This window comes from Chelonia mydas, chromosome 1, assembly GCF_015237465.2.
Source record: "Chelonia mydas isolate rCheMyd1 chromosome 1, rCheMyd1.pri.v2, whole genome shotgun sequence".
In the NCBI taxonomy this organism is placed as follows: Eukaryota; Metazoa; Chordata; order Testudines; family Cheloniidae; genus Chelonia; species Chelonia mydas.
In genome coordinates this window covers 92,985,834-93,007,914 of record NC_057849.1, presented here as the reverse complement: position 1 = coordinate 93,007,914, position 22,081 = coordinate 92,985,834, and positions in this window count along the sequence as shown.

The following is a 22,081-nucleotide window of genomic DNA, read 5'->3' as shown; positions in this document are numbered from 1 at the left end:
TCTGTTGCCTGCCAAGCTGTTCCAGAGCAGCTGGAAAAACAGCAGGGGAAACAGATTATTGGAAAAGAAAGAATACTGGCACGGGAAGGAGATTGAGTTTCATGCACAAGGTTTCAAGCAGTCCCTGTTCACCTTGAAACATTTTGCTCTCTTCTCGAACCCGAAGGAATTTACTATTTTTACTGAGATACCAGAGGCAAGAGAGTAGTTATATTATGAGATGACCAATATAACCATTAGGTTGAAGGAAGATCATAGAAAAGAGCAAAGTGAACCCAGAAAAAAAAGGTGATTTGGTCACTAGCTGCATCTGTCCAGGCATTTACTGACATTCTACAGCTCTGGTAACTGGATCAATCAGGAGCCAGACTTGTAAAACTCTCAATTTTGGCACAGCCCAAGTGTGCTCCTGCTTAACTATTAAGATGTTATTATGACTAAGGGAGGAGCCATACAAGTACATTTAATTTTGTTTATCAATACAAATCAGGCCTCAAACAGAGAACCGCTAATTATAGTACCTGGAACTGAGTAGTTTCACAAGTGACAAAAGGGGTAATTGCTATTTGTGTTTAACAAGTTATTCACAAAACATAAAGCCATGCCATGAACTGCAGGTCAGAAAAACACGTAGGGGTAAACTTGCAAAGCAGTCTGTGGGGTTTTGATCACACCACTCCAATTTACTTTAATGGGAGATGCACAACTAAAACCCTGCAGGCACTGAGAATTTAGTGGTAAGAGACTGAGACTGCACAGGGATTTTCCAGAGCCCTTTGCAAAGTGTCTGCTGCTTCTTGGGTTTTTTTTTTTTTTTTTTTAAAGCTTAAACAGGACAGTGGAACTAAAATAGCTCAGCAGGTATCATGAAGGACATTTCACACTCTGATAAACATTATATGCTTCTACGTCAAGCAATAGGTGAGAGAAAAAGGAGGAAGAAAAACCTTTTTCTAGGTACACAAGCAAAAAGATTTAAAAACATTCATCATAATAATTTAGATGAACAAAATAAGAAAAAAATACACTAAATGAATCCCTAATCTACCAGAAATATTCCTACTCAACTCACTCCATCTGAAAAAAGTGTGAGTGAATATATAGACATTGCAGCCAACCCAGAAGTTCAACACACTTGAGCTCTGTTGTATCAACAAGGAAAATGTATTGCTTATGCCCTGCCCTAAGAATAACCTGACACCAGACCCCTGACATTTAAATTAAATATAGGGACTGTCACTTTGAATGTCCCAGATGATCACAGCTCTTGACATACAGCAGGAAGACAGAAGAGTCTCTTGTCTACACAGGGTTTTAAATCAAATCGAGTTAATCCGGTTTGAAAACGCTTGCGTACACATGACACAACCCATCACTGTGCACTAATTCTGCATTTATTAGGAACTCTGGAGTGCTCTTGCAAAGTGATCTAGGTTTGCACTGAACTGAGTGAGTTCAGTGTTTTGCTCATATGAGCACAATTGTTGTGCACCACTTTGTGCATTCTCCTAGCAGCTATCCCACAGCATTTTGCAGGTTGACCATTACAGATCAGTCTGTTTGTGTGCCCTCACTGCCCTGGTGTCAAGTTTCCAGGATGACCCTTCCCTGCCCCCTTTCAGAGATCGCACAGAGCCAGGTTTTGCCATATGTGCCTGGATCCCAGTATATCATTATTCTGGTGATACAACCTCAATAGCACTCCGAAAGCCCCACAACATTGAAGGGTTTTATATAATTTATAATTCTTCCTGTACGAAACACCGCTAATAAGCAGACAACTGCATCCTGCTCTAGTTGAAATTTCTGATGCTTTTCAGATATAGACTTAATGGAGCATCTGCTTTTTTTCTGTAAAAAAGAACCACCATGCTTGGCACCAGTACCATACACATTTTGGCTAAAGCCCATCCATACCTTAAGGGACTACATCAGCCAATAAAGGGAATCAGAAATAGTAACACTAAAATCCTCTTACACGTTATTTGAGTTTGTGATGCAATTAGCGTTATGATTAGGGCTGTTTCTAGGGCAATGTGCTGTCATACTCAAGGCTTGTGACAAAACCACAATTTAGCCCATAATACATTCGCCACATGATACTCCCTATAGTCTCACATATAATCCAAAGGCTGTTATTGAATTATTGTAAATGTAAATACCGTCTCATGATTTAATTTGAATGACTGGACATGCATAAAAACTGCATGTGCAATTAGAGAAATGCACTTCTATACATCTTTCTGAAATTAAAAAAAAATTATGTCCCATGCAGTCATAATGAGCTATTTTAAAGCCTCCAAAACTTAATTTCTAAAAAAAAATCTCTCGAGATAAGGCAAAGACATTTTAGTCCTCATTCAGGACTTTGTATAGAGCATCCTAATGAACATCTTTGAAAAAAAGAAAAAGTAGTTCCTATGAAGACTTTCCGGACATTCAGGAGGGATGGACTACGCACCCAGGAGCACAGATTCAGGGCAGTGACATTAAGACTAAGGCTTGGGAGCTGCAAGTGACTCTTTAAGGTGGGTCCGGTGGCTCTTTGCAACATATAATATTAAAACACTGTTTGATTTAATTATTAATCAGTCTACGTTATTAACCAATCAGGATGCTTTTACTCTGTTACTAACCAATTAAGTTATCAATGTGAACTAAGTTAACTTATTTTACTGTGAGAATTTAGATAGATAGATAGATAAACACACTAAATATTTTCCTGTCATGCTGTTTACATATGAATATATAATACTATAGCCAGCTACTGCTGTGACTCTTTTGGGTAATATTGATTGTTAATTTGGCTCGTGATTCACTGAGGTCTGAAAATCACTGTTCTAGGTGCAAATGTTAGGGGAAAGGGAACTACAAATAGGGATCTTTTATATAAAAGTGAACTAGATTCACTGTAGGCAGTAAAAGAGAAGGGAGTTTTTAAGAGGCACTTAGCTATGAACAGGTAGGGGCCTTCCCAATGAGCTCAGGCAGGTTGTAGCAGGACTAAGCGACCACAACTGAAGAAGCTATGGAGGCAATTGTGAGAGAGAGTTCTAAGGTCTTCATTGAGTCACCCAAATTACAAACAATTTAAAAATATTAACAGTGCAACCTTGTATTTTAGGCACATTCAGATAAATGTAAAAGATTATACATGAAATTTCCCCTGTCCTCTTCCCCTCTCCTTCCCAAAAATTAATTAATTAAATAAATATATATCACTGCTGGAATAAGACTAACCATGAGAAATTTCAATCCGAAGGATATTTTCTGAGAAAACAGTAGGCAAGTGAAAACAGAAGTTTTGAGGTTTAGGATGAAATCACCTTTCAGATTTAAAACCAGCACAGCCACAATGCTAGAAAGAAATTCATATGAATTGATCTGTTATATAAACTTGCCTATTTATTTTTCTGATATCAAATCTTCAGATCACATCTCTAATTTGTAAGTTTTAAACAAAATTGGTTGGGGGAAGCCACTAAACTATATTTTCATTAAAAATGGCTCATATTCATCTGATTTATTACACACAGATCACCACATGCCATAAGGAAACTTCGTTATTTTATATGCAACTATGAAATGGCAGCAGGATTCCAAATGTCATTGTTGTTATATGTAGTCAAAAAAGCAATGAACTGACCCAAACACAGAAAGGTTAAAAAAGCGTGCTTCCCTCCCCACAAATTTCACTGTGGAGAATTAGGTATTTCCAGTTATCTATTCAACAGGTAAATGGAGGGCTTCATTCTCCACTCTCTAGTGAACAATTAAAGCTACAGAGAATGAAACGCTCCTTTTTTCTCTTGAAGAGGTAAAGCAAGGCTTGGAGCAGCAAGAGCTTTCCTTGCATGCATCCGATGAAGTGAGCTGTAGCTCACGAAAGCTCATGCTCAAATAAATAGTTAGTCTCTAAAGTGCCACAAGTACTCCTTTTCTTTTAGCTTTCCTACAGTGACCCAGCTCTCCTATGGAGACACTGTCTTAGAGTGTGAGAAGCTAGTTAACTCTCTAAGGCCTTATAATTTTAGGCAACATTCTTTCTGTCAGCTTTGCAATGACTCAGGGCAGACTGTGGTAGTACCGGTGAGAGCATCGCTCAAGCTGCTCCGGGCACAGTTAAATGTCACAGAGGTAAGAACACCTGTGATCACTCTAAACCAGCACTCCCATAATTTCTACCAGAGCTGGAGCTGCACCAATGTTAGTGTAATCACAGCCTCAGAGACCCTCTCGCCTTTAGAGGACCACCCAGAACCAAAACTATCCAGAAGGGGACTGAGGAAATGGAATTAACATCAGCAGACAATTTGGCCCATTAGCTGAAGAATGAAGTCAATGGGAGTTAGGCACCTAGGTGCTTTTGAAAATCCCTCTGGTGTTTACTTGCACCTTTAGGCACCTTTAAAACTCTATCCTTGCATGTAGTGCCTTAGCATGTGGTTAACAAGGAATGACAGTTAATTTCCATGTATATAGCATCTTTCACTACAATGTGCTTGACAAAGTTTTTAAGAATCATCATCCCCATTTTATAGGTGAGGAAACTGAAGCATACATAAATATTTCCCCAAGGATTGTGTTGGCTGAAATGCAATTAGGTACATCAGCAAATCTCCATCTCCTGAAATCTCCATTAAAAAGCAGCACAGACTTCTAGCCATTGTTCAATGGCATGTTGAAGTCATAGATGCAGTAAATTATTTTGTTTGGTCTGTTAGTTACCACAGCTCATTCTATTCAGGTGACTGGAGGTCATTGACGGGCTTCTTCCTCCCCAGAATTAATGTAGTCTCTCTTCACAGAGTAATTCATGTTAATTCATGGTGCGGTAGCCTTACGATCCATTAATTAAATTAATGAGACTTCGCTGCATACACTCATGCAGCCTGAATTAAAAAAAAGGGGTGGTGGTGGGGAGGACACAGCATATGGCATTATCAGTGTCATGCCCCAGAGAATAATTTAATGGAAGCTCAAGATAATTCATTGTTAATAAAATCTAGCCACTCTCCCAAAATGCATATGGTAATGGGGACAATTTGTGAAAATTACATTTTACAAAAAATTTTGCTCTATTCTGTATAGCAACCCTGATGACTAATGAGCCAAACCTATAAATGACATAAAGGTGTTACATTCAACTAAATAAACTAAATCTGGTGACTTCAGGAGTATCTTCTGAACAGAATTCATGATGTTTAGCTGCCCCTCATTACTGCTAATGGGGGTTGTAGATCTATAGCTCTGCACATTGAGCTAAGCATATGCTCCCAAAAGTTTGCCTTAAGCCTATTAAAGCAAGCATTTATAATTAAATCTGTAATTTATCCATTGCTTATCTGGTCAAGTCCTCGTGGTGCTGAGGTAACCTGAACACAGTGAGTTTATATACCAAAGGAAGGAGTTAAGGACAAAGAGTGCATGCTTCCCTGAGTTACACAGCTTAGAGGGAAGTAAAGCTGTGGATACAAGAGCAAAAGGAGCCCTAAGTCCAGGGAATGAAGGGAGCAGATTTCAAAAGGGAAAGCTTCCTTGGAAGTCTATTCCACCTCCCAGGGCTCACTGAATCTTCAGGAGCTTCTGTACAGGAGCAACTGCATTCTGTCACATGTTCCTCTCAGGACCCTAAATATTTCCTCTTGGAAAGCCACATGGGAGTTAATACTGCCAAAAGCACCATTACAGCTACAGCAGACACCCTTCGGTAACACCTACTGTACAGCCATGGGGAGCATCCAATAGCAGCATTGCTCCACAGGGACCTATGTAGCTCTGGGTACAGTGGACCATGAAGAGCAGACTGGGAGGGCAAGCCTTTTATTTAGATGTAAGTCCAATGCCTGATCCAGAAAGTGGCTCTGCATATGCAGTTCTTCCTAAAGTAACTGTTAAATTCCATGCAGAGGGCAAAAGTCTGATCTTTGCCATCTCACAGCTCTGCTTGGGAGTTGTGAGCCCCTCTTTTTATGGGCAGCCTGGCTTATATTCTCTCTCTAGTTATCACTCACTAAGGAAGACTTCAACCCCTGTGCTGGGGCAGCAGCAGAGGCTCCAGCTCCTCCCCAGCAATTCCAATGCCATATATGACAGTGGAGAGAGGGGTGGCAGGATGTGTCTTTGGTTTAGAGGAATGGGTGGGATTAAATGTCCACAATGTAGGTCTACACCGGTTGAGGATATGTGTTTTCCCCTTTTAGGATCTAATTAGTGCTGTGCAGGTGCATCAATCTTGCCGAGTCCCATGCTCACAGCACTCAGTTCATCAGAGTAAATTGTTCACCTCAGTGACTCCCATGTACTGAATTCCTGTAGAATCTCCATCCTGCGTTTCATTGGTACAAAACTCACAAGGCTCTAAACAACCCATACAAATTAAAAATAAATACATTATACTGTGGAACCGATGATAGACATTTCTTATTAAATGTACAGCACCTAGCATGCTGGAGCACTAGTCCATGACTGGGATGTCTATGTGCTACAGCAATACAAATAGTAAGGAAATAATAATAATACAAGGCCTTTTTCCCCCTCACAAATATTGCACTGCCACTTTGCTGAAGACTGATATTGCATCTGATAAACTACAGGTTGTTTCATCACTATTTTTCTTTCACTTTTCTACTTTTTTCCCCTCTAGTCCCACTCAAAAGTAACTGAAATAAAAACAAGATCTTTAAATGTAAGAGAAAAATGAAAAAAAAAATCTCAATTCCAAAAATATTTCATAATTTGCCAGTGGCAAAAAATTAAAATGTTTCCCTACTTGCTTTATTAGCAAAGTGGGGTTTTTAATCACAATTTGAGAGGAAAATTTTTTTAAAAATATATGATTTTTTGTCCCCCCCCCACCCAAAAATGAAAAATTGCTAAAAATTAATTATTTTCCTACAAAACATTTAATGCTTGATGAAATCCCAATTTGCCAGGGAAGAATTTATTCATTTATTTAATTAATTTTGAACAACTCTTATATTGGGTCATCTTGTCCATTCCACTCAGCTAGTGCAGGATTTTTTCCTACAGTGTATTTGCTCTTGTTTTGCTCAGTCCAATTTAAAGTTATCCAGTTGATGGGACTTCCACCACTTTCCTTAAGAAACTTCATTGTGCTAGTAGATGTTACCATTAGGAAAACATTCCTAAAATTAAGCATAAGATTTCATTTGTTTCATTTCATCTGATTACTCACACTTTTACCAGTTCTGTACCATCCTTAACAATATTTACCCCTTTTTGATTTCCGAACCATTTCCAAGACTTGCACATATTCATCATATCCCCTTTTAAATTATCATCTGGCCTAGCTAAGCACATTTAGTTATTTTAATCCTTTATTAAAAGCTATTCCTCCAGCCACTTTTAATCATTTCTATTGTTTTTTTCTTAACAGAAATCTACTGCTTCCAGGTAACCATTGCTTCTACAGCAGAGAGAAATGTTTGGAATTTACAAGTGGCCAACCTTTCATTAAGAAAACCTTCAGAGCAGGAATCAGTTTCTTTTCTACTCTGCAAAACACTCAAAATGGAACATTGCATCACATGTGGTTTTAGACTGACCCTCTTTGTATTAAATTAGGAAAGCGAAAGGGAGAAAGAGTAACTCAGCCAAACATACTCTCTGTTGCGCTGGACCTTTAGATGTAGCTCATACTGTGCACACAGTACCCTTGACTTATTTATTTGTCCATTTTCTTGGCACAGAGAATTTCACGCTCACCATTAGCTAGAAAATTTGTAACATTTTGGGGTGGATGCCTTCTTCTTCTTCCCTACCCCTCTTTCCCAAACATGTGTTTTGAAGTAATACTTGTTATTTAATGCAAAAGAAGTCTGGTGATAGTCCAGAAACACAGAACTTTGAATAAAACGGCACCATCTGCTTTGGAGACCTAGGGACAGTAGTCTTATGAAAGAACTCATGCTGTACTGCGAAAGCTCAAAATAATCATCCTGACAAATACATATGGTAAATGTTCAGTGAAGCAATATACGGGGAAGACAGAAGCCATTTCTAGCAAACACCTTGAGCAAATCATCCAGACAGTCCCAGAAACACCTCCTGCTTTTACCATGGAATGAGGCCAGAATCCTGCTGCTTGGCTATCTCTGTTTTCTCCCCCATAAAACACAGACACACACACCCAGCAGTTTCCTGTCACAGGGACTTTCACTAACATAATATATTTGCCAAGTAAACTAGAAGATTCCGTTAGAGCTCTAGTTTCTTGGAACATTGTCTATTTGGCTGGAAATACCTTTTGGTCTCATGTGTTTATACTATTAAAAAAAACCCCACAGAAAACTTACAAAAGCAAGCTGGTCTTAAGCATTAAACAAGATGTCTTGGGGTCTCTGTTTGATTCCCAGCTTTAAGCATTTTTATCAGTGTAAACACTACATACATATATCTATTTGTGAATGTATTGTATATAAAAACAAATACAACAAAACTGGAAAGAGTCTTAAATCCAGCCCAACAAAAACAATACTTGAAAAGTTTGGAGCTACTTTCTAAAGTGTGACACACTTGGATGATTAAACTCAGTGTAGACAAAAGTAAAATAGATTTTGCTTACAAAGGGACAAATCCTTCAACCCTTAACACACACAAAAATACCCTTTATCCATGCACATACTCCAAATGTAGTCAATGGAATTGACAGCTCACATAAATAAGAGTGGCAGGATCAGGCTCCAACGCATCACACACAAATAGAAAAACTGAATGTAAACCATACAGTATATAAAGCAAAGAAATTGCAGTGACAAGGGAGTTGTTACCTCTGTTGGGAACAGCCTGGGAGTTGAGAGACTATGATTCAATTATCTACTCTGCCACAGACTTCCTTGGACAAGTCGCTCAGTATCTCTGTGCCTCGGTTCTCCTTATGTAAAATGGGGGCAATACCACTGACCTACCTCACAGTGGTTCTGTGAGGATTACAGGTTAAAGACTGGAGGCACTCAGACAGTTTGGGAATGGGGGATATATAAATACCTAACAGAGAATAAAAGTTTTTGACAAAAGGTCTTGATCCAAAGCTCACTGGGAGTCTTTCTATTCACTTCACTGGGTTTTTGATCAAGCCCAAACAGAGGAAAGAATGTGTCTTGACCAATGGTTTGACCAAGGAAAACAAAATAGTAAGAAAGAAAAATGCAGAATCTATCTGTTCGCTGTGCATTTTTCTAGTTTAAAGTTGTTTTTCTTTTAAATGAATACATATTTTTCATAGTAAATGACAACCTGCTTATTACTTTTCCTATGTGCTGTTAAGTGTTAAGGTAGCAATGGACATCAATTTGCTCTCTCACTTTATTATTCATTGACAGCAACACAAAATAAATCAATAACATTACATTACAATACCCCCAAGTGAAAGTTTGCAAGAGTGCTTGACTACAAATTTGGATTCATAAGCAGAATACATATGAAAATAAAAAGGTAAGCTATGTTAAAATGCAACAAAATAAAAAAGACATTTAGGTCTGATTTTTGAAAAGCTGGGGGCTCTGTGGATTAGATTGTGCCTTTAGTTATATTTGTGTAACAGAGCAGAATCTGGATTTCAGAAACATGGCGGCTACGAACATTGCTATAAGGAGTATAATAGGCAAACAGACCAAACATGTAATGCAAATATGTTGCCCTTACAGGAAGTCCTCTGCTCACGGCAACTCAGCTGAAAAGTGGTATTTTTGCTCACTCTCCGCTTCTGTAAAACTCTCCTATTTCTTCCTATTTTTCAGGTTGGGAGCTGCAAGCATTTAACCAGTGGGAGCTTGATTATAAGGGAGGCACAATCTCTTCCTTTCTGAATGACATTTCCAAATTTCCTTTGCTTAAAAAACAAAACCAAAATAACCAACCAACCAAACAAACAAATAAAACAGATAAAAATGCCGAAAACTAAAATGAAACATTTCTCATTGAATGAAACATTTCAAGTGACCCAAAACTTTTTGTTTTTTGGTATTTTGTTTTGCTGAGAAAACTGAAAAATTGTTATTTTGGGTCAATCCAATTTTTTGTTCTATTTTTCAGTTCAGCCAGCAAACTGAAAAATGAATTATTTGCAAAGATCTACTCAACTGTATTAGTATCTTACAGGATCAATTCTTTTTTTTTCAAATGACAATGAAGCACAAACCCAAAACAGCACAAGGAGTGGATTTAAAAACTCTAGAGCTGCATGGCTTAGTGCTGCTTTCCCCACGTCTCACTCTGGGTTCACAGAGTTTGTGCTGTCTTTCAGTTTGGAAGAAGACAGGGACTGTTCTGCAGTTCAGGCTCTTCACGTATCAGAGAGAGATTATGATTTTGTATTTAAAAGGTAATTATGTATTTCTCAACCCCAGACATATTTCTTTTCTCCTTGCTTGAGATAATAAAGCAGGTGATTTTATTTCATTTTTTAAAAATTAAAACATTAATGGGTCACCTTTTAATTGATATTTCCATGTCCCAGGGATTTCATACACCTAACCGGGCAATCAAATATGCAGTAAAGACCCCCAAAAAAATGTCAAGATAGAAATTAAGAGCAACCTTTATGGGACATTATCATGCAATGCAAGAGAAAAGGCTGAAGGTCCCACTCCTGAGAAAAGCAGAGGGCTTTCTATGAGGTGTTGAACACACTTAACTCCAACCAATGTAAACGGGTGTTGCCAGAACCAAGCAGTTCCCAGGAAGAGTTCTGCACTATGCAGGTCTGGCCCCTTGATGGGCTGAATAACTTTTTCATGTCTGAAATGTCACTTAATTCTTTAAAACACTTCTAAAAATGTAGCATTGTACATGGAAAACTGCACAAAAAGGAACTGGCTCAAAAAAGGAATTTTATTTCCACTTCCTGCGCCTGGTTAAAAGGCAAAATTGCTGGCACTGTCATCAGAGGTTGGTCCTGGCACATGGACAAGCATATTGCACCCAGGAAACAGCATGGTATGGTGGAAATGGAGAAGAGATTGGTAGCGGAGCTGATCATGTGCCCCACAATCAGATGCCTCACATGGTCAGTGGCCCAAAGTTGGATCAGGGTCCCAACTAGTCTAAGATGGAATGACCCAGCACTAAAAGAGGACCAAAGCTCACAGGAGAATGGACTTGACTAGATTGATAGATTACTGCAGTGGTTCCCAAACTTGTTCCGCCACTTGTGCATGGAAAGCCCCTGGCGGGCCGGGCTGGTTTGTTTACCTGCTGCGTCCGCAAGTTCGGCCGAATGTGGCTCCCAGTGGCCACGGCTCGCTGCTCCAGGCCAATGGGAGCTGCTGGAAGCAGCGGCCAGTATGTCCCTCGGCCCACGCTGCTTGCAGCAGCTTCCATTGGCCTGGAGCAGCGAGCCGTGGCCACTGGGAGACGCGATCGGCCGAACCTGCAGACGCAGCAGGTAAACAAACTGGCCCGGCCCGCCAGGGGCTTTCCCTGCACAAGCGGAACAAGTTTGGGAACCACTGGATTACTGTAATCAGAAACTTAAAACAAACTAGACTTGTACAAGTCATTCTAGTCAGCAAAATTCTATTTTTCTCATACTCTAATCTTTCAATCTAGTTCTTACAAATCACCTTTTGTAAACATACTGTACAATATATCAGGCAGTGCAAGTGACAAGAGGATAGTTGACTCTTACAGCAACTCTGATTTGAAGACTGGAAAGTGATTTATCATCCAGCGAAGAGCTACTTTATCACAGGTGAATGGTTCTTCCAATGTGAGAATTAATTTAGCCTTTATGGGCCCACTCCTCCACCCATTTAGTTACACAAGTAATTCATTTCAATTGGACCTTTCAGATAAATAAGGGTTTAATGTCAAAACTCAGTTACACCTTTTATCATTACCATAAAAACCAACAGTACTATACACATGTGTTAGAGATGCAGGACTAGCCCCCCACAAGAGGAACACTTTACTTTAAATTCAAGTTACCATAAAAACCAACAAGCCTAAGTAATGAAATAATTTTCTCATACCAGCTGTTTTCTTTATTTCCTTATTGTTGGCCTCAGCCTTAATTCACTGTTTGGAAAAATCCTTCTTTTAAACTGTTTATGTCTCTACACAAATGTTTTTGGCATGCTGTGATTGCTTCAATATCCTTCTCAAAAGTTCATTACGCAAACCAATTCGCCCTTTGACAACCAACTGTTTTCGTATTCCAGCTAAGGTTTTTGGATTTGGCAAGATTTCTGAAATACTTTTGAACAAGAAATGAACAAGAGTAAGATAAAGAATTGGTGAGGGCAGTAGTACATATATAATGAGAGACTTCACCACTGTGACTGAAAGGTACATCCAGGCATTACTTTCTGGACTTACTAAGAGGAGTTTAGTTCAATTACAGCATTAGATACAATTGATCATCAGGATTCTCCATTCGTACTGGAATAAATCAGGAGTTACTTCAATTAAGTCAGAGTTACAACAAAAATGGTGTGATAGTAGAATCAGGCTAATTTTTTTGAAGATTCAATTGCTCCCAGGCGTTGCAGATGCAGGAGTATAAGAATTATCATAATGATCATACCAATTGTGGATCTAGTCCAGTAACCTATGTCCAACATTGGCCCATATCAGAAACTTCAGAGGAACATGTAAGAAACTCCAGAACGCTCCCCTGTGGAATCACCTGCCCATCAGGAAAATTCCTGGCTTGCCACAGGCAATAAGAAATTGACTTATGCTGAGAAGAATGAGGATTTGTATCCCTTGTTCATTTTTAATACCTTCTAACACAATAGTGGATGTTTTCATTATTCACGAAAACACGTAGTCCTTTTTTTGAATCCTGATAAGACCTTCACCTGACAACCTGTGGTGCTCACTGCCTCAGGTTAAGTATTTGTTGTGTAAAACAGTATTACTTTACATGCGCTGCCTTTTAATTTAATTGGCTACTTGTACTAGTATGATGATGTAACTCTTCTGCCAGGTGGAGTCAGCAGCAGCAAGGGCTGATTTCAGTATCCAAGGGTTCTTCATCAATACAAAACCGAACTGGCTCAACCACCAACCTGATAATCTGGGAAAATTTAACATCAACCCTGTGCACCTCTAAGAGGCAAATACTTGCCCAACTCCCAAGCACTGAGTCTGCGTATAACCACAGAGAACGTTCATTAAATGGAAAACAGAACCACACATTAGTTTGGGAAAACACCACAAAAACATTCAAAAGCATGCAACCATAGGCAAACCTGACTCCACAGTGCCCTGGCCAGTGTCCTTTTTAACACATCACTGTTCTGTCCCTCTACTGCATCCCACTCACAGTTGACTGTCCTTGGTTAGCAAAGTTGCAGAGTTCAGAGGAGTGTTCAGAGGGGTTCACCTCCCACCTTACAAAAGGGGACAGTTTCTGAGCAATGTCTCTGTGATCACTGTGCACCTTTGCAACTGACCGTTTGCTGCTGCTCTTCTCTGTTGCCACTGGTCACTTGCTGCTGCTGCTTCTCTCTGCTGCTGCTGCTGGATGCTCACAGCCACTTCTGTGACCCCATGTTCTGAGATGCCACCGCTTACCCGAGGTTTTTAGTGATTTCAGTGCTTAGTGCTTTCACTGGGCAGGAGGCAACCTCACTGCCAGCACAGCCTTTGCAGCATCTTTCACTTCACCCTGTCCCTACATCAGGTCTAAGGTGTAGACCCTAGACCAGGGGCGGGCAAACTTTTTGGCCTGAGGGCCACATCGGGATTCCGAAATTGTATGAAGGGCCGGTTAGGGGAGGCTGTGCCTCCCCAAACAGCCAGGTGTGGCCTGGACCCCGTCCCTTTATGAACTCCCTTGCTTCTCACACCCCTGACAGCCTCCCTGGGACTCCTGCCCCATCCAACCCCCCCTGTTCCCTGTCCCCTGATGCCCCCCCCGCCCCCGGGACTCCTGCCGCATCCATGCTCCCTGTCCCCTGACTGCCCCCGGGCCCCCTGCCCCTGAGTGCCCCCTGCTACCCCATGCAACCCCTCCTCTCATTCCTAACTGCCCCTCTGGGACCCTGCCCCATCCAGCCACCCCTTCTCCCTGTCCCCTGACTGCCCCCAGAACCCCTGCCCCTGACTGCCCTCTGCCACCCCATCCAACCCCCCTCTCCTTCCTGACTGCCCCCCCGGGACCTCTGCCCCCATTCAACCCCCCTTGTTCCCTGCCCTCTGACCACCCCGACACCTATCCACACCCCCGCCCCTGCGCTCTATCCAACCCACCCTGCCCCTTACCGCGCTGCCTGGAGCACCGGCGGCTGGAGACGCTACAGCCGTGCCGCCCAGAGCACCAGGACAGGCAGCCGTGCCGCCCGGCTGGAGCCAGCCACGCCACCGCACAGCACAGAGCACCGGGTCAGGCCGCGGCTCTGCCGCTGCCGGCCCAGCAAGAGCTCGCAGCCCCGCCGCCCAGAGCATTGCGCTAGTGGCGCAGTGAGCTGAGGCTGTGGGGGAGGGGAAACAGTGGGGGGCGGATGGGGCCTACCCTCCTGGACCAGAAGCTCAGGGGCCGGGTAGGAGGGACCCGTGGCCTGGATGTGGCCCGCAAGCCATAGTTTGCCCACCTCTGCCCTAGATCGACTTATCAGTGATTCAGTTCTGATAATCACTGAGCAGAAACAGTGACTCTCTCAATCCAGCCTAAGAAGCTCTATCTTTAAACACTGCAGAGGGGACAGTTCTGTTGGCCTTTATTCATACCACAAGGATAACAACATTTCATCACCCCTGCACTCCCATATGTTTTCCAATAGGCATGTCCAATATGCATTACTTTGCATTTATCAACATTGAATTTCATCTGCCATTTTGTTGTCTAGTCATCCAGTTTAGTGAGATCCCTTCATAACTCTTCGTAGTCTGCTTTGGACTTAACTATATTGAGTATATTCTATATTCTAATTATGGAGTAGTACCTTTGGGAAGGAAGGAGTGGGCAAGACCAATTCCAATTGCATCCTTCTACTCAGCAAATGTGCAGAGCACGACCTTGTGATCACAGACACAATCTTCAGACAAAGCAACAAGCACAAAACAACTTGGTAACACCCCTGCTCAAAACAGTGACACCTCCTAAACCAGGGGTGGGCAAACTTTTCTGCTCAGGGCCCGGGGTGCGAAACGGTATGGAGGGCCAGGTAGGGAAGCCTGTGCCTCCCCAAACAGCCTGGCCCCTGCCCCTTATCTGCCCCCTCCCACTTCCCCCCCTGCCTGCCCCTTATCTGCCCCCTCCCACTTCCCCCCCGCCTGTCCCCCTCAAAACCCCTGACCCATTCAACCCCCCCCGACCACCCCCTCCCAGGACCCCTGCCCCTAATCACCCCCGGGACCCCACCCCATCTAACTCCCCCTCTCCCCGTTCCCTGACTGACCCCCCAAATCTCCACCCATCCAAACCCCCTGTCCCCTGACTGCCCCCCAGAACACCCTGCCCCTTATCCAAACCCCTGGCCCCAGCCCCCTTACCATGACGCTCAGAGCAGCATATCTGGCCGCCGCGCTGCCTGGCTGGAGCTAGACACGCTGCCGCGCTGCCCTGCATGAACAGGAAGCCCCACTGCCCAGAGCGCTGCCCGCGCGGTGGCGTAACTATGGGGGAGGGAGTCAGTGGGGGAGGGGCTGGGGACTAGCCTCCCGGGCCAGGAGCTCAGGGGCTAGGCAGGACGGTCCCGTGGGCTGGATGTGGTCCCACGGGCCAAGACTATGTCATTGTAAGAAAACAGGATCTATGAGACGTCCAAATCACCAGTGTCATGAGAGGAGCTGATGATTGCTGGACTGACCACCACACTGGTGAGGTCAGTCATGTCCATCAGGATTGCACCGAAACATAGAAAGCAATCAAAATCAGACAACAATACAACATCCAAAGACTTCAATCCCCAGTGCACCAGGAGAACTTCCAAACACTCCTCAGTGAAAAACTGGCCATATGCACTCCTGGAAATGACAATGCAAGTGTCGAAGAAGACTGGGAAGCCCTAAAACAGACCTTCCATGAGGTTTGCGAGGAATCCATTGGCTTTGTTACCCACCGCCATCAGGACTGGTCTGACAATAACAACATTGAAATTACAGCCCTTTTGGACCAGAAGAGAAAAGCTTTCTGCAACTGGGAAAACCAACCACTATCCAGTCAGAAGCAGAGTTCTTTCCACCAGCTCAAAGCTGAAGTTCAAAGGAGGAGCCGAGAAATCAAAAACAAATGGTGGGAGGACAAAGCAAAAGAAATCCAAACATTCACTGACAGACATGATATGCAGAGCTTTTTTTGTGAGACAAAGACCCTTTATGGACTAAGCTTATGTGGCCTCACATCTCTGACATCCAAAGATGGTAGCACCCTTCTTAAATATAGCAAATCCATCAAAGAGCCCTGGAAGGAACACCACCAAAAGACTCTAAATAGAGAATCGATTGTGACTGACGACACTCTCTCTCTCAGCACCCAATCTGGGAAACTCTTGGCAACCCATCAACACCTGAGGAGGTCTGCAAAGAAATTAAACAAATGAAGAACAATAAAGCACGAGGCCCTGATGGCATACCAGCTGAAGTACTGGAAGTGGGGGGGAGAAACACTGACTAACAAGCTTCACTTGCTGCTCCTCAAAATCTGGCACACTGAAGAAATCCCTGTTGACTTACGTAATGCTAACATCATCACCATTTTAAAAAAGGGAGAAAAGGTCGACTGTGGCAACTGTCAAGGCATTGCCCTCCTCTCCATTACTGGGAAGATTCTTACTGGAATCTTACTGAATCGCCTGCTCCCTTTTGCAGAGGACGTACTTCCAGAGTCCCAATGTGGCTTCAGACCATCACGAGGCACAACTGACATGGTTTTCATAGACAGGCAGATCCAGGAAAAATGTCAAGAACAACACCAGGAGTTGTATATGTCATTTATCGATCTGACCAAAGCCTTTGACTCTGTCAACTGTGAGGCTCTGTGGAAAATCATGTCAAAGTTTGGCTGCTCAAGAAAGTTAGCACCATTGTAAGACTCCTCTATGACCAGATGACTGCCTCCATCCTGTGCAGTGGCTCTACCTCTGAGCCCTTTGTCATCAGAACTGGCGTAAAACAAGGATGTGTACTGGCACCTACCCTTTTCTCCGTTTTCTTAGCAGCTTTGAAAACATTAACCCAAGACCATTGGAAGCATTGGCATCCAATATCAGATTGACAGCAACCTCTTCAACTTTTCTCATGTCCGTGCCAGAACTAAAGTAATATCAGAAACAATAACTGAACTCCAGTACACAGATGACTGTGCTGTAGTTGCACCCTGAAAGGAGGATCTACAAATAGCCCTTAATTGCTTCTCTGAAGCTTACAAAAGCCTATGGCTAACTCTGAACATCAGCAAAACCAAAGTTCTCCATGAGCCAGTCCCCGGTCAATCATCAGACCCAGCAAGGAAGGTCTACATTGACAAAGAAGAACTAGAAAATGTAGAAATCTTTGTAAATCTCGGCAGCCATCTCTCACAGAGGGCAGACATAGACGTTGAGATTCAGTGCAGAATTTGCTATGCCAGACTTGCCTTTGGCAGACTGTCTCACCGGGTGTTCAACAATCACAACCTCAGAACACATACTAGACTTTTAGTTTATAAAGCGGTAGCAATCTCAACTCTCCTCTGTGGCTGTGGGACTTGGGTGACCTACAGAAGACACCTGAAAAACCTGCAACACCAGCACCAGCACTTTCTTCAGAAGATCCTCAACATAAAGTGGGAGGATCATTACACTAATGTCAGTGACCTCACAGAGGCCAACATCTTCAGTGTTGAGGGCCTGATTATCCAGCACCAGCTGAGGTGGAGCAGGCACTGTGTGCACATGCCTGATGTACGCTTACCAAAAAACTGCTGTATGCCCAACTCACCAAAGGAGAAGGGAAATGGGGAGGCCAAAAGAAACACTGTAAAGACACCCTCAAGATAAACATCAAGACATGTGGTATCGACATCACACACTGGGAGACAGCAGCTCAGGATAGGGATAAGTAGCGAAGACTTGTCAGAGAGGGAACGTCCACTTTTGAGGAAAATCACCTTGTCCTGGTTGAAGAAAAAAGCCAGAAAAGAAAGGACAGACAACTGTCGTGCAGCAATCATGGCCCAACCCTGACTTCCAACACCACCTGCAATGTCTGCCAATGAGCTGTGACTCAAGGTTCAGACTCCTCAACCACCGAAGGACCCAGGAAAAATAAAACCTGTGAAAGAGATCATCCTCAACCTCGAAGGATCGCCGAGGATGATGATTGAGTAGTTTTGTATCGTCTGCAAATTTTTCCACCTCATTGTTTACCCCCTTTTCCAGATCATTTATGAATATGTTGAACAGCACAGGTCCCAGTACTGACCCGTATACAATGAGAATAGGTAAAATGGAATCGACACCATCTTCTCTATATTATACAAACCTGTATCATATCCTTTCTTCTCCTCTTCTCTAAACTAAATACTTATAATATGTCCAATCTTTCCTGCCATGGAACTTTTTCCATGTCTCTAATCATTTTTATTCTCCTTATCGAGATCCTTTCTTCCTTATATTTTGGAAGATCTGCAGAAAAGCCAGAGCTATATGCCCGGAGTCCCTGTGCTATTGAGGCTATCCCTTCTAGCTCCTGGGCAGCATGGCTCTATTGCAGAGGTAGGCAAACTGTGGCCCGTGGGACCCTCCTGCCCAGCCCTTGAGCTCCTGGCCAGAGAGGCTAGCCCCGGCCCCTCCCCGCTGTCCCCTGACCCCTGCAGCCTCAGCTCGCCGTGCCACCAGCAATCTGGGTGGAGGGGCTGCGAGCTCCTGCCAGGCGGTGCAGCTGCGAGAGCCACTGGCCTGCCCCGGTGCTCTACACTGCGCAGTGGCATGGCTGGCTCCTGCTGCACGCTGTAGCTATCAGGCCTGGTGCTCTGAGCAGCATGGTAAGGGGGCGGGGAACAGGGGGGTTGGATAAGAGACAGGGGATCCCAGGGGACAGTCAGGGGACAGGGAGCACGGGGTGGTTGGATAGGCGTGGGAGTCCCTGGGGGCCTGTCAGGGGACAGGGAGCGGGGGGGTGCTTGGATAGGGGGTGGGGTCCCAGGGGATGGTTAGGGGCAGGGAGTCCTGGGAGAGGACAAGGAGCAGGGGAGGTTGGATGGGTCGGTGGTTCTGAGGGGGCCAGTCAGGGGGAGGGAGTGGGAGGGGGTGGAGACCAGGCTGTTTGGGGAGGCAAAACCTTCCCTACCCGGGCCTTCATGCAGTTTCGGAACCCCAATGTGGTCCTTAGGCCAAAAAGTTTGCCCACCCTGCTCTGTTGGAACCATACCACCCAAATTTTCTCCACTGGGGTTGCTCCAGTCTCGCTTCCTCAGGCGGTGGTACCATAATATGTCAAGAGGCCTGAGAGCATTTAATGCAGGTTGACTTTTTGGTGGCTTCAGAGTGGGACTTATGACAGTATTAGGAAAAGACTGATGTCACGACCTGCCCCTTCTCCATACACAGATCCCTAGATTACCTTAGGTCCCGGGCAGTACACAAATGCAGCACAACCTTCCTACACACTGATACAATGATGCTGATACTGAGCTCCTTTTAAAAACTCTTTGAAATCTACTGATGAAAAGTGCTATATGAGAGCAATTATTGCAGCAAAGCAACAGACAGACAGATATGTTCATGAAGAGTTCTCTTTTGGATGTGGCTGAAAGGTGCACAATCTGAGAACCAATTCTGCACCCATTGAAATAAGCAGCAAAAAATTAAGAACAAATATTTTCCATTGGTTAAAGCTCATTTATTTCACATATATTTATTGCTTCTGTTTCTGACAATCACCTAGGCCCTCATAAATAAAAGAAATGAAACAGAATGAAAAAATCCAAAGCCAAGCTGGGAATTTTGATTGTGTGACACTGTACGGAATATGGGATACACTTGCTGATATTGTTGATTTTATAAAATTGCAAGGAATCTGACCAGGTATGCCATGTAAGGCATCAGTGAAAATGTTAAGTATGATAATCTTGTTTATATGTTTGTATGAGTCAGCAAGACATGTAGGGGCATGCCTATGGACAGAAATCTAAGGCTTTTCCATGCTATGTGCTATGAAGCTTGTATTTGGGACAAAGGAAGTACAAGCCACGTGGCAAAAGGTATAAAAGACAGCTGCACTGTCTCATTTTTGTCTTCGTTCCTGTTTCTTACCTCTGGAGTAACTTTTCTACAAAATGAAGCTCTGAACAAAGGCCTTAATGACCCATTCAAGCTGTGGATGTGTTCTAGAGGGACTTTCATCCAGCAAACTCACCAACACTGCTAAGAACCTGCTATAAGACTTTATAGTCTTATTTATGTATCGATTGCTTGACCATTTAACAATGCTCTTGTTGTTTGTTCTTTCTTTCTTTCTTTCTTTCTTTCTTTCTTTCTTTCTTTCTTTCTTTCTTTCATAATAAATTTTTAGTTTTAGGTGCTAAAGGATTGGCTGGCAGCATGGTAATTTGGGTAAGATCCAAACTAATATTGGCCTGATAATGTGGCTGGCCCTTTGGGGTCAGAAGAACATTTTGTACAATGACCAGAGGTTTAAAATGACTTCACACTGTATTGGACCTATGTACTGATTGGGAACCAGAGAACTGGAATGCAATAAAGGGAAATATGTGATTTCTTTTTTAGCTTCTTGATAACCAATGTGTGGGATCGGGAACACAGTTTGTGAGTGGTTGGTGAATCTAACTTCTGTGTTAACTACCAGTTCTGGGTGAATCTGCTCTACCTTTTGCAGCCTGCCCTGACTTTGGCATTTTCAATGAGGGCCACCTCAGACACACCATGTCACAGATGGTGTTTGTTTTTCCCCAGTATTTGGGATGGGTGAATCCCTTTTTATAAACTAAGAACTCCTTATTCAGTAATTTTGTGCAAAAAAACCCCAGTGGAATCAAGTATACTTGGCAAAGTGACTCTTCATAAACCCATGCTGCCTACTGATCAGGACTATTACCCTTAAGATGTCTTTGATTCTTCTCTTACAATATCTGCTTCATTTTTACTAGGGATAGAAGTCAAACTTATGGGACTCTAATTGCCAGGGTCACTTTTTCCCCCTTCTTTTTCAATCCGTACTGCATCTGTTTTCTTCCAGTGTTCTAGTACTGTCCCCTTATGGACTCTTCAGAAATAATTGTCCATAGTTCAGTGTGTATGGCGAGGGGGGGTGGGAATTGCCAAAGACATGAAGAGAGGTTAGGCTCCCAGCTCCCACCGACTTTCAGTAGGAGCATGGTATCCACCTGCCCTTTGTGCCTTTGAAAATCTTCTCTTGTCTATTTACTAGTTTCATTAATATCCTGGAAAGCATGTAATCTGAACGGGTTGATTTGCATAGGTTCAAATTTCCCCTATCCCTTACTGTCCTTCGTCAAGTTATTTTTACAGGGTTTTCTTACCTTACTAATTAGCCATTACTACTGGTCTACACTTTCCTTTTTGAAGAAGATTTTAAAATGGAAATAGCATGTCAGCTATTTTGAATCACCATTCAGTCATTGCCTTGTCCCCATTTACTAGATCTGCTTTCTCCTTAGTGATTCATTTTCCATTGATATATTTACAAATGACCCTTTTCACCTTGACCACTATGGCTAGCATTAAGTCATTTCGTGCTTTTGCTACCTTTATGTTTTCCTCAACAATTATAATATGCATATTAGTTATTGGAAATCCAGATAGTATTGTTGCAAATGTTTATTATTACCATCACAAGTCAATGCATGCTTTCACCTTAGATAACCGTTTTTTCTGAGGAAAATCAAAGATAAGTGTGTTATGAATAAATAAATGGTTTTGCTTGAAGCCTCACTAGTTACTGAGTCACAACCCATTAATCTTTTCATATACTCCTCTGCAAAAACAATTAATATCTAACTATAAGGAATCTATAAAAAGAACTCAAGTGATGTAAGATGGTAAATTAAAAAAAATCAACCACCACAACTTTGGAACATTTTCAATTAATCTTTCAAATTACCAATGATTTTAGGACAACCATATTTAAGTATTGGTATCTAGACCTAAAA